The sequence below is a fragment of the Manacus vitellinus genome, unplaced genomic scaffold (assembly GCF_001715985.3).
Source record: "Manacus vitellinus isolate BGI_N305 unplaced genomic scaffold, ASM171598v3 scaffold_9_pilon, whole genome shotgun sequence".
Classification (NCBI taxonomy): Eukaryota; Metazoa; Chordata; class Aves; order Passeriformes; family Pipridae; genus Manacus; species Manacus vitellinus.
This window is the reverse complement of record NW_021940917.1, coordinates 12,563,522-12,577,931: the sequence shown is the minus strand read 5'-3', so window position 1 is coordinate 12,577,931 and position 14,410 is coordinate 12,563,522.

Below are 14,410 nucleotides of genomic sequence, written 5' to 3'. Positions count from 1 at the left end.
TTCCAGGCAGAAGAGAGAGAAACTTCAAGCATTCTTGCTGCCACCTGCCCCGCCATGGCAGAGCAGCAGAGATGGGCCAAGGGGCCTGGAGGCATCCTGCGAAGGTAGACTGGAATGGCCAGACCCTTAGTCAGCAGGAGCAGCCAAAGCAGCAGCAGCAGCAGCAGAAGCAGCAGCAAAGCACAGCAGGGAGCGGAGCAGGTCTGGAGTGGCCGAGACTGTACCAGCAGCCAGCTGGAGCCAGACCAAGAGATGTGGGGACGCCCTGCAGAGAGAACTTGCAACACAGTAGAGAGAGAGAGAAGCCAAACTGGAAAGTTCTGGGGTGGGACTGAGCCAAAACCCCAGAACCTTTGACCCAGGGAGGAGGGGTGGCCCCCAAACTTGGGGTGACCCCTGAAAGTGGAAGGAGACCTCCAAGTAGCAGGGAGCTTAAACTCCCTGTTCTCCGTGGTGAAGACATGGTGATTATGAGTGTTTCCCTTGAAGCCCATGGTGCTCCCTCAGTGGGAGCCGTCTGGTTAGAGGCAGGGTACTGAGGCCCCACACCCTATAAGAGAGAGAAAGAAAGAAATTTTACATCTACGACGAATCAAAGCTGTGGCCCTGAGAGTGAAGGAGAGACTTCTTTCTCTTCCTGGACTGATATGGGGGGAGAAGGGGTGATTTTTATAAATACATAGATTTGTCATCATAGGAGAATTAGTTAGGACTGTTGTATATATAACTTTCTAGTTTTTATTCTGTTAGTAATAAATTTTGATATTATTTCCCCATGCTGAGTCTGTTCTACCTGTCTGGAAACTTCCCTCACCTTTGAACAAATTTGTGGAGATTTGAAAGTTGGGACCCTCTCAAACCATGACACCAATTTAAAATTTAAGCTGCCTTATTTCTTTTCTCTCTCTGATAGAGGAATTTTTATTATGTGCAACACTAATAGAAAGAAGGTTATCCCCTCAGACACAGAATTATATGATGCTTTGTAGTCAAACTTGAGACTAAACATCTTTTGCTTGGTTACTACATTCAGAAAAATTTCATGCAAATATCTTTATTCTGATTGTACTTTAGAAGTTGAGGAAGAATGTGTGCTGTGTGGTCCATTAATGCGTGTGTGTGTGTGTCTGTGTGCATGTGTGTAGAGGGAGAATTCAGTATTAAAAGGAATGCAACATGAAGGAGCTACATGTAAAATACATGCTATAGAAAGAGAAGACGTCTGTATTTTAACCATTATACCTAAAAGGACTTTACTTTTTAAAAGATGCTTAAGAAAGGTGTCAGTTATGCAATGAATGATGGTGTGCTCCATTCCTGGTGAAAAGAAATCCTTCAATTTCCACTTTTCATGGATATTTGCAGGGGGGTGGGAATAGGGGGGTGGAACTGTATGTGAATTGCATGGGGGTCAGCAGTCCACTGGAATGAAAACAGCTTGAGGTTTTGCTGAAAGCCCCATTAAAACAAATTTATTTTCCAGAGATATATGCTCTATAAAATATTAATTAAATTTGTTATTTATTGAAGAAATAATTTCTCAATATTATGGGAACTAGATAGAAAGCTATTACCTAAATTAAAACTAGAAACAGAATTAAATTCTTCTGTTGCCTTTAGGGTGCATTTTAGTAGGTGTCTGACATTTTAAATGAAGCAATGTTTATATGCAACAAAACTTGCCATTTGATGACCTCACTAGTAGATAGAAAAAAAAGTGATTAAAAGCTAAAAACATGCCAATATTTATATCTTCATGTTGTGTCATGAGGACAGGACCATGGTCTTTTGAAGATAGGTATTTTATACAGCTTGAGATTTCTGATCAAGCAGGTTCCCAGTCTTTTTTGCAGTATGCTTTGTGAAGTTTTTTTATACTTATGGAAAGCATGGGCCACCTGTGGTCGTGTAGCACTGGTGTGCACAACTTCCCAAGGGATTGCCTCAGACTATGCTGGCTGAAACCACTAGTCACTGACAACATGGGACTATCTGCTGTATTTAAACCCTGTTGTCCATGACATACTCCCTTTCCTAGTCCCTGATATGTGAGTGATAGGAAAAGTCACAATATATGGAGCCTGAGACTTTGAGTGGCAGAGATGTCAAAACAAAATAACTGGAATATCCAACTATTTCATGGAGATAACATGCTAATCTTTTGTGCAGTTTTAGAGCCATTAGGTTTCCTTAACATCTCTTACTGGAGCTTTTTGAAGTGCTCTAGGATGTAAAGCCCACAAGCAGATGAACTGCTTGGATATACACAGGTTATCATGCGCAGTTGTTTGGAAACTTCCTGCACTGTGCAATCAATGCTATGAGAGGAGGAAAAGCAGTACAACCCTCTGTGACTTTTGCAACCACTCCAGATAAAAAGATAGCTTAATGTGAGTTACCTTTCATCAGCAGTTACAAATTTCAGATATTCCTAAGCTTTGATCCTGACTCAGATGCCAAATATTCTTGCACCTTTCTATTAAACTCTGTCCACTTCCATCTGTCCGATTGTTTAAACAAATCAAAACCCCTCACTGGATTCAGGCAGTAGGAAGACAAATTAGCTGGTATTTTTTGAAATACCAGAGCATTATGCTTTCAGAAGAGATATCTTTTATGAGTGCTAAATATTCAGCGCATGCCCACATTGTTACAGCAACAGGATTATAGGTATTTACTCAAAGGAAGCTTGGAATAGAAATAGTTTGACAAGCTTTTCCAGGAGGAAATTAGCCAAGTCTCAGTAAATTTTGCAATAACAGAAGTGCTAGTAGTCATCAATTTTGTGGTGGATTTTTGTTCTGTAAAACACATCAGGCTGCTTACTGAAAGTAAATAGAGCTGCATGTTTCCATAAGCATTGGTAGATCTCTCACTAGCAGAAGATATATTAGTGCATTGAGTAGTCCCTGAAGAAACAGGAGACTATTTTAGTATGGTACTTCTTTTTTATTAAGCATTACAATTAATAAAGTATCTAGGTTGACATAACACCTCACAACATCTGTTCTCTAACCTCTACAGGGCAGTAAAACATGCATTATACTAAAGTTAGGTATTATCATCCACACCTGCAGTTCCCTACTGTTTTAATATAAAAAGACATCAACCAGAAAGTAATTAGAAATGCAAATAAAAAAGTGTGAGTGGTACTGTGTTGGTAGATGAGTAATACAGGACAAATCATCAATGAGACTGTGCTTAGGACAAATTTAGGACAAGTGATGGGAGGGTAAGAGAAAAGACAGGGAGAGAAGTGGAGAAGGAGAATTAAAGAAAAAAAGTTTACGTCCTGAAGTTTCTTTTCTTTTTTAACCAAGTTCAGTGTTTGCTTTAAACTACTTAATGGCTTTCTCTAAATTTCAAAAATTTCCTTCTTTATACTGATGCAAATAATCTTTTTTCCTAAAGTTGAGTGACAAATCTTTAGCTGAAACATACAACTGAAATCATAGTAACTGTATTAAATGAGAGACACAATTGGACTTTGAATATTTCTGACTGTGTCACTGTACTTGACTTGGTCTTGTATTGTCTGGGTTCTTGGGCATTACATTTGTTCATCTGCTTACAGTCAAAGGCATGACCAGAGCCAGGAGGACATTTTGGATTGTTAGGGATTTTGTTTACTTTGTTTGCTCTTCTGTTTGCTTTTTGCATTTTTTGACAGTACAATAATTTCTTCAGCAACAACTGATCACCATAGCTTCCATACATATCTTGTGTATTAGTAACCTATCTTGTATAACTGGCACTTTGGCTGTAGTGAAAAAAAGGAACATCTGAAAATAAGGGGTTAGAATAATTTATTTGTTTAATGTGATCTGTATTTGGAGGCAGATGGGGAAAATATGCTCACAGACAAAGTACAGTTTGATTGGGAGATAGTAAATAGACCAGTGAACAGCTGGAATTTCAGGTTCCCGAGTGGAGACATGTTTGAAGAAAGCTCTGTCTTCTTTGTTGATAGCCAGAACTTATTTTTCTTTTAGAATTTGTATCTGATTTTTTAGACTAATTTCCTGAATAGATAAGTATACTTTTTAAAAGCACTGGTCTTCCCTCAGAAGGAGACAGCCCAAAACATTTAGGAAAAATCTGCAGAAATAATGGGATTGTAATCAGAATAAAAACAGGAGCTGGTATGACAGTTTTGTCAGGATATACTTTTGAGCTATTTCTTTTCTATGTGAACAACCCACATTTCATAAATACAGAATACACTCAAAGACAGAGTTAAAAGTAATCAAAGTTTCTGTACTATTTTAATGAATAGTGACGGACATGTCACTTCCTAGTCATAAAAGATCTAACTTTTTTGCCTCTACAGTGATTAACAGAAAAAAAATCCAACAGGATAAAGTTGTCCAAGGTATCTTGTTTTTTTTTCACATCAATCATACAACAACTAGATATTATACTGTGTTTAGATTATTATATAGTCTCTTAATTGTGTGTTGGCAGCACGTTGAAAGTTTGTGCGTGTGTACTGGGGTTTGTTGCTTAGTGTTGTGCATGCAGGTTGATTTTTTTTTGTTTTATTGAGTCAGATTTGCAAGCAGAGTCTCTGAAAGGTTGTTTCTGGATGCACTGTATTTCGAACTTTACTGACAAGTGTATATCAAGAAACAGCTATTTAGGAGAGTTACTATTACACTTTACCTATATTTGAAAACAAACAGTTACCTTTCGTGAGCACAAATGCCAACATGAAGAGAAAAAAACCCTAAAATCCAACATCTGAAATGTCTCCTTTTTAGATGTTAAAAGAACGTGTTACCCACTAACAAACTTAAGTATTTCATACATACTGTAGCAACAGCACATATAAATATACTTCAAAGAAGTATATTCTCTTCAAAGAAGAGAATCCCATACATCTCTAAGATTTCTCATGTATTATTAATACTCAGGTCTGGGTATTATTTAATCATACTGTGAATCTGAAGTACTAAAAATGCTTTTGATTTTGATATTATGCAGGCTTGCACAGGCATTGTGCTGTTCAAAACAAGCTTTTCAGCTCCTTGACACAGTTCTGCTCAGGGTTTTGCTGCTAGTTTACAACCTATGGAAATTATAAATTTTTACCCATGAAAGCACCACTGGATTTATTTAGATAAAGATTGTGATACCTTTCATCTGAAATTTTATGTAAAAACTCTTTTGTATACAGTTATGCAATAGTTTAGAAATGAGTATGGAGAAGCAGATCTGTGTTTGGAATTTCCAGGATTAAGTTCTGAATGGACTTTTCTGCCTGTAATTATTTCTCTATGTTAATTTAATCATATTCCTATATCTGATGAAATCGTTCAGTAAAGCAACCTGTTAAGTTCACACAGCTCCAAGCATTTGCCAAACAGACACTCTAAGACTGACAAAATATGTGATAGCTAAACAAGAGTACCAGGAAACATAAATATACTCTGTACTCTGGTTATTTTTTTTCTATGAGATTTTTTTCTTGGTTCTGTCAAGAATCTTAGCTTTGCAAAGGTACTGAAGGTCTTTATGATAATGACCTCTTTATTAACTGGGGAAATAGAAGAAAAAGAAAAAGATGTTGTAGCACCTGATATTTTTAATTCCATCTTAGACCTAATGCCACAATACATTTATCCTAATTTGAATAACACATATGGAAAGCACTAAGGATGTTGTTACTCACCAGAAAATATCTACATAACACAAGAGGTGTGGACTAGCTATCAATGAAGGAGTTTAAATGATGAGGACTATATTATCAATTTTCAATTAATAAGCTGTTCCCCCATTTTTAATGATAAAAGTATTTAGGGCTCTAATCTTTGTGGTGCCACTTTTTGTATTTGTTTTAACATTTAAAAGAAACACACGAACAGTATAGTAGAAAGTAATTTCAAGTGTATAACTTAATTCAGTGATGGTTTTCCCTCTTAGTGAAAACGTGGCTTTCTACCACTGATTTTTTTCTTTTTTTTATGCTGCACTGTTGAGATGAAGACCTACAAGACACATGGTTGCTAGGAGCAACTCATTGCAGTAATGTTTATAGCAGAAATTTTGAGGAGAAAAGACAACACAGAAAGCATCATGTCTTGCTGAATATACCACCTAAGGAGTCTTTCTGCTGTTCCTTTTGCAACTGGACGTGCTTGTCTCTTACTGGCCTTTTTAGCCACCAGCGTGCTTATAGCAAACGTGGGTAGGGCCCTTCCCAAATCTTCATTCACGAAGCCTAGCCATGGATGGATAGCAGAAACAACAAAATTAATCCCTATTTGAGAGTAATGCCTTTAAATGTCAAGGGCACTTTGGTATGGTTGCGGAGTCTTAAGTATATAATAGTATCATAAAATCATGCGGACTTTTCCCGCTGAGCTTTTTATTTTTCATTCGGTATTCTACTGGGTCTGGCTGAGATAGAGCTAATTTTCTTTGTAGAGCCTTGTGGTGCTGTGGTTTGTATTTGTGACTGAAACAGTGTTCATAACACAATGAAGTTATTGCTGAACTAGGCACGTACACTGTCGAGACTTCCTTTTTCCATTCTCTGCACCCACCATGAGCAGGCTGGAAGGACACTGGAGGCTGGGAGGGGACACAACTGGGACAGCTGACTTGAACTAACCCAAGGGATTCTCCCTACCATATGATGTCATTAAATGTATATTAAACTTGTAGGTAAGACAGAGAATGTATGTTTTATTCAGTAAGGCGCTTTTTTTTTTCACAATATATTTTTTATTGAGTCTGTTGTATTTTCTTGTAAAACTGTAAAATTTTACAATGTTAGCATTTGTTCTGCCCCAGAAAAATCTTTTCTCTGTTGTGTAAGATGAGGTAGAGGAATTAATACCTTAGTGTTTAATTATAACAATGTACTGGATCTGCCTAGCATAGAATTAATTTTCTTCATAACATGCTAGTTTGTTTGTTTGTTTTGCACTGACTTATTCTTCCTTTCCTTTTCCCCAGACTACTGGGTATGGATGCAGACATGACCTAGCAGTTTTGAGATACTTAGCTACCACTGGGATTTAGCCACAACAAACAGTGATTCTTAAAAATTGAAATATTATATGGAAGAGCCTTTACTTAAACAGAAAGCTGAAAGTTATGGAAAGGAATGACTGAGTGTTCACATACAATTTTGTGAAAAAACCCATACAACAAACAATCAGTCAGAGAGAAATATAAAAAATAATGTCTTTAATTCTACATCTGATTAGAATCACACTGGCATGAGTAATTGACCCATTTTAATAACTTCATAGATTAATATTTTTACGGGAGCATAAAAAGCAGTTTAAAACAGAGAAAGAAACAGACAGTCCAGGTGAAATACTTCATCTGTTCCCCACTGTAGAAAGGATGATTAGAAATGTTCTTTTCAAATTCTGAAAACTGACCAGTAAGCTTGGGTTTACAAAGTTTACATAATTTTTTTTCCCTTCTTGCTTACAAGTTGAGAATTCTAGATTTATAAATATCTTGAAACATTCCAAAAATGTAGAGTTGGTGCTCTAAATCATACTGTTCTGCATTACTCATCTATGTCACCCCACTTTCTTCCTCTAGCACTATAATTATTGCTGTACATATTAGAAATTCATGGAAGGAACTAAAACACCTTTAGATTTACAAGATAACTGGTTGCTACCAGGAGATGCACTACCAGGTGGCAGAATGATAAACAGGCAATGTTTTTAGGAAAACTGTTGGGGCTTGGGGTTTTTTTTAGTTAATTTTTTTTAGGAAACACCATTTAGGTTGATGTTTTTAGAAAAGCTCACTGACTTGATCTTTAACAATGTCAAGTTGTCATTGCTGATAATGTGGATGAAAAGGAAAACTTGTTTGAGTGTGAAGTTTAGTCAGATATTAAAAGTACCTCAGCATAGGCTGATAGAGATGATTTGCAGGCTTGTGATAGGCCAAGCTGGTTGTTGATAGACACAGATTACAAATGTTAAATGGATTTTATAATCCAATATATGCAAATCTATTCAGGTCAGACAGCTACTTTTTACTCAGATTTTTGTGAAACAAATACTTGGGCTACAGATTCAAGATTGTTAAAAAGCAGCTGTTTCAAATCCTTCTTAGCTAAGACAGCATGTTGACTGAAAAAGTAAATGGAAGTGTAGGAGTGAAAGATTCTGGATCAAAGTCCCTCAAAGATCTGAAGAAACACAGAAATTACTAGGAATATCAGTATTGTTTTTCAGTGTTGCTTCTTCAGGACTTCCTTGCCCTTTTGTAACCTAGAATTAGGAGTTTCTTCTGGGAGAAAAACAGCAGTGTAAGGTTCAGAGACTTACCAGAAATGGATGTGTTCTGTGACCAAGTGAAAAGCTAGATTTTTCCCAAATGGAGAGCAATTTCACAATTGAGTTTGGCAGTACTTTTCTGCATCATTTTTACCTTTTCATTTTGGTAAGTTTTTGTTATATTTTCTACTCCGTATTCCCATAGGCTGTGGCCTAACTTTGGTTTCGAGGCTTAGTTCTTGCTTAGTATGTTGCTTCTTGGCCCCATAGATACAAAATAACTTTCATGATTTTTTGGTTCCTTTTTTTTTTTCTTGCTATGTTGAGTGCAATTCTAATTTCAGCTACTGCAGTTTATGTGTTTAGGCATATTAGTTATGTGGGGGTTTAAAATTGGCTGTTATTATCTTCCTCTTCTTTTGCTTGTGCAATATGTTTGGCTTTTCTGCTTTGAAGGAGTGGTTTCCACTGGTTACCTCTCAAAGCTGGTTACGTTTGTGCCCAAGTCCATTGGGTGACAAACAGACTGAAGAGAAACAGAATGCAGAAAGCATTACAATTCCAGAATAATTCCTTTCAAAACCAGCTTGATAAAAGAAAAATATATTTTTGAAAATGTTTTTAAAACCCACCCAAACCCAATGCACTCACCATCTTTATTACTGCTAGATCAATAACTTGCATTAAATCAAATGTTCTCTATTCTTAGGCTTAATTATGAAAGCTGTGCACTTGGGATTTTGCAAGTGTTGCCCAGCCTTATATGTGTAGAAGAGGACAAAGGGGACGACTTTTTTTCATTTCAAATTTTGTAGATTATGTTAAGTGTTTTTCCAGATTTTCCACTACTTGATCTCCTGGCACGTACTTAGACTTCCCTTTGTGACAAGACAACAATACAAGTATTCAGATATGTACCTTTTACCTGCCAAAACACAGCATTGCTGTTGTAGAGCTTCGAGCAAACAGCAGATTTTTTTTTGCTGACTCATTTACACCATTAAAATCTCAAAAAGCATCTTGCTTTGAACTAAGAATGTGTGTTATATATCCTCAAAACTGTGTCCCAAATAATCTGACTGATGAATCACTGTTATCAGGGGAGAAAACAAAGGTGAGGTTATTTCAATAGATCTGAGAAAAAGTATCCATGTATGAATGCAAGCAAAAGCACAAAAGTTGAAAATTGCTACAAGATATCAGACTGAATTTGATAAAATATTGCTTTCTCCCTGGGACACAGTCACAATGACTTAAAAAAACAGTACTTATCTTGCCTTAGAGTTTGAGTTCATTGAACAGAAAAGGAACACATACAATTATTTTCTTTTAATAAATGATTACTTGGTCTTTGGAACATCTGTTTACATCCTCCCTCTTCCTTACTTTCTCTGTTCAACCACAGTTATAGTTTTTGTCATTCTAATTGTGTTGCAGTGGTTTTCTATAACCTACTGACTCATCCACATGCTTTGTTTTGAAATAAAGCTACTAATATTGCATACTTGTGAGAACCAAGGGCTTTACTTGCAAACTGGAACATGCATGACTAAAGATCATAAAGAACAAATGTAAGTGGCTAAGAGAAAGTAAGATAAACATGCAAAGAAGAGAAATTTTAACTCTTCTCTAAAAATATAAAAATAAAAGTAGTCTTATTCTGTAAATAGTAAGAAATTTGGTTTAGAAGTCTTATATCATTGACAAAAATCAGATGAAAAAGTGATATAGCAAAGAAGTGAAACGTGAAATATTAGAATATTGGAAAAACAGGCCATCTTGGAGTATTTGCATGTTTCCAAAGCCTACAGTCTTAACCGTTCTGGCAGTGTGCTAATGGGGTATTTGAGCTCCTAAGTGGTACCTGTGTTGACTAGGAAAATGAGAGATTACATCCTTTGGGCCTATTTATTAGTAAATATTAGATATTAGGAAAAAATTTTCACTGAAGTGATGGCCAGGCATTGAAACAAGCTGTCCAGGGAAGTAGTGGAGTCACCATCCCTAAAAGTGTTCAAAAAAATGTGTGGATTTTGGACCTGGAGGTATGTTTCACTAACACTGACGTGCTAGGTAATAGTTGGACTCAATGAACTTAGAGGTCTTTTCCAACCCTAGTGATTCTGTGATTCAAATCATTGGTTGCAACAATTTAAAGGTATATCCACTACAATCTCCATCCGTGATCCCTTCGGACCAGATCGTCAGGTTTAACATGGCAATGGCTACTAACAAGAGATTCCTGTTATAGCAAACCCCATAATGTGCAACTCCAAACACAGGTTACAAAAATTTAAAGGTGTTTCCATTAAATCGTCCCTGGTCTCTTTCCACCAGATTACCAGGTTTAACATTGTAATGAACTCTTTTCCTTTCCCCTGTTCTGGCTCGGAGTTATTCAGAGACTACAGTCCCTTAGGGGTGTTGTTGCTCCAAGGAGAACCTTATGTATGAGCTACAGTCTCTTCAGGCATAAACTTATCACATCCACTCTGAGGTGCACTGTTCCAGCATGGTCTTCTCCACAGGCCCTAATCCCTAAGAGATATACCTGCTCCAGCATAGCCTTAACTACAGCCATAGTCCCTTCAGAAAAACCTGCTTCAACATGATCTTACCTCTGTTTGCAGTCCCTCCAGGGTTGTGCCTGCTCTTTTGTGGGCTTCTCCATAGCCACACACTTTGAAGTGCTCCAGCATAACCTCATGCACAACCACTGACTTTTCAAGGTGTACTTGATGCAGCAGAGACACTCAGAGATGTTTTGAGGTGTACCTTCCTCAGGATGGACTTACTCTTGGGTCAGAATCGTTTCAAAGCTATACCTGCTGCCACACAGACACAACCATGGCCACAGGTGCTTTGAGATGTATCTACTCTCATATGGACTTATCCACAGCCACAGATGCTGTGGAATGTCCTGCTCAGCCATTAACTCACCTGTAGGTCACAGTCCCTTTGATTCAAGTTCACACTGAAGTTCCAGCCTGTCCAGTACAGCAGCACAAACACAGCAGCAGTCCCCTGGCCACCTGCCAGCCCAGGAGCATTGCAGGCTGTTATCAAAACAACCCCAGGCACAGCAGAATGAAGTGATCATCATCACAGCGCTGCAGCAAGTGGTGAAAGCACTAGACTCCAACTTACAGCCAGGCAAGAGACCCCCATGGCAAGCACAGGAGCCTCCTCATTTACTCTTGAACTGCAGTGACAGCTATAAATTCGGTCTAGCACATCCCAACCTAACCTGTCATTATCTTGAACCTTGTGAGCCCCATGTTGGGTGGCAAAAAGGACTGTTTCCAGCACAAATCTAAAACATAGCTGCGTACTGGCTACTAGACATGAGTTTGGTTTTAGACATTCAAGTGGGACTTTGAAATCTTAATGAGCAAAACAAGAACGAACCAGTTAATGTTTGCCTATGCTGTTTTGGTAATCTCTTTATACTTTGTTATTCCTTCTTTGACATCCAGAGACAGTAATTTCTCTTTCTCACTCTTTTATCTCTATGGATTTTAATCTCTCTGGTAGGTACTGCCTTTTATGCAAATTCTTTCACATAAACTTTCTTGAATACAGCTATGACACAAATAGTCTGTGTTCCTATGAATATATTTTATCTGAATGAGTTCCTAAATACCTCCTATGACATATAGAGGGTGCACAGAGGGGAGATCATTAATCATCGTTCACCTTGTCTATTAAGCAGAATATGCCTGAGAAAGGGATACAGGGCACCCAACCATTGGCAATGTAACCTTCCACCACTTGCACAAAACTGATAACAAAGATAAAATCAATAACATTTAACATCCCAGTCATTTTAAGCCTTGAATTTGCAGTTTTTATCAGGATGATGATGTTTTGCTTCTCTGGTACAGGGCATAAGAAACCACGGATATACAGCAGCCACAGAGAACTTTTGGAATAACATTGTTATCAAGTTTTCCTTCCTTTTCTAAGTGCCTGATTCCATCCTGCCATCTCAAACTTTTATTTCTGTTTGTACCTTTTATCTGAAAAGATCTTCAGTCTATTTAAATATTGCTTTCTTATAGATCTGGTACATCATGACTTAAAGTTTGTGAAGTCATTTTTACTAACAGAAAATCGTTACAGCGTGCAAGACAACTTATAAAGCAGACCGACAGAAAGATATTTTGCTATCTCTTGCTGTCTTTTCAGATATTTATTGCTCAGCTACAAAACTGTAGCAATTTTACATCAGCCTTCAGAGCCTGGCTGATGAAGTCAGATCATTTCAGTTTCATTTGCTTCCTCTGATGAAGGCACTGGACTTCAGTGCTCTCTCTGTCTCAGTGTGCTATAGCACTGAATCAGCATCCTATGTTTTTAACACTAACTTCTCAAGGAACAGAGCTTTAAACAGATATAAAAAGATGAACAGACAAAAACCCCACTGACTTTATTCTGTTTATGCTAAGCAGTGTTGTCTGTCTTTGGAGATCATGTGGTTTTGGTCTGGAAGCACAGTGCTAAGTTTTCAGTCTTCATATGTTAGACAGTATGTTACAAATGTCTCCTTAACTTCCAGCAGATAAAATATTTGGGAAATTCCCTCAGTATGGAAAATTATCCCAATATGGAAAACAAACCTTGCTTGTCTCTCTTCTTTTATACCTTCCAGCTCCTACTTGTATCTTTCAGATCCATATCTTCTGATGTATTTAACTGTCATGTTCAGTTGTGAACTATTCAGCAAACAGCACTTGCTGAAGACAAATTTCCTTCATGCAGGGAATGCTACTTGAACACAGATGAATATTTTCTTTTGAAAGAAAATGATTCTTAAACCATAAAGAAACCTGAATGGGTGTTTTTGGGTTGGGGATTTCTTTCCTCTTTCCTTTTTTTTTTTTTTAAGCAATTGGTACAGTTCCAACCTGTACTGGTGCCTGAGGTTGTTCCTTCCTGGGTGCAGGACCCCGCATTTTCCTGTGTTGAATTTCAGACTGTTCTCTGCCCAACTCTCCACCTGTCAAAGTCTTTCTGAAGGGCTGCACAGCCCTCTGGGGTTTTGGCCACTCCTCTTAGTTTTGTGTCATTAGTGAACTTGCTGAAGGAGGCATCTACCCCTTCATTCAATTAATTGATGAACAAGTAAAGCAATATCAGGGCCACTATTGAACCTTGGGGGACACCACCCGTGACAGGTCTCCAACCAGACTCTTGTGCCACTTCTGATTTGTGCCACTGATCCCAACCCTCAGTGACCAACTATTCCCCTATTTCTCAATCCACCTCACTCTTCACTCATCCAGGCTGCACTTTCTGACCTTGTCTATGAGGATATGATGGGAGACAGCATTGAAAGGCTTGCTGAAATCCAGGTAGATAAAATCGACTGCTCTCCTCTTATCTATTCAGTCAGCTGTCCCATTGTAGAAGACAATCAAGTTGGTTAAGCATGGTTTCCATGACTCACAGAAAGTGTTATTAACCATTGGAATAGGCTGCACAGGGAGGTGATGGAGTCAACACCGCTGGAGGTGTTCAAGAAACAGCTGGATGTGGCAGTTAGTGCTCTGATCTAGTTGACAAGGTGGTGATTGGTCAAATGATGTTAGAGATCTTTTCCAAGCTAAACGATTCTGTGATTTCCCTTTGGTGCATCAATGTTGACTAGTCCTGATAATCTTGTCTACCACATGGTTAGAGATGGCCTCCAGGATATGTCATTCCATCACCCTTCCAGGAATGGAGGTGAGACCGATGGTCTGTAGCTCCCTGTGCCCTCCTTCTTTCTCTTTTTAAAGACTGGAGTGACATTTACTTTATTTTCAGTCCTTGGGCATCTCTGCTGATAGCCATGACCTTTCAAAGATGATATTAAGATTGGCCTAGCAATGATGTCATGGGGTTGGAACAGACTCCTCAGGGACATGGTCACAGCACCAAGCCTGATAGAGTTTAAGAAGCATTTGTACAATGTTCTCAGGCACATGATGAGATTCTTGGGGTGGTCCTGTGCAGGGCCACAAGTTGGAATTCCGTGATCCTTTCAGTCCCTTCCAAGTTAGCATATTCTATGATTCTATGTCTGACAGTTCCTTCAGCTCTCCCACCAGGGCCTGTGTACTTGTGGATTTGAAGTTTGATTAAATGGTCTCTAACTCAATGTGCCTCATTAA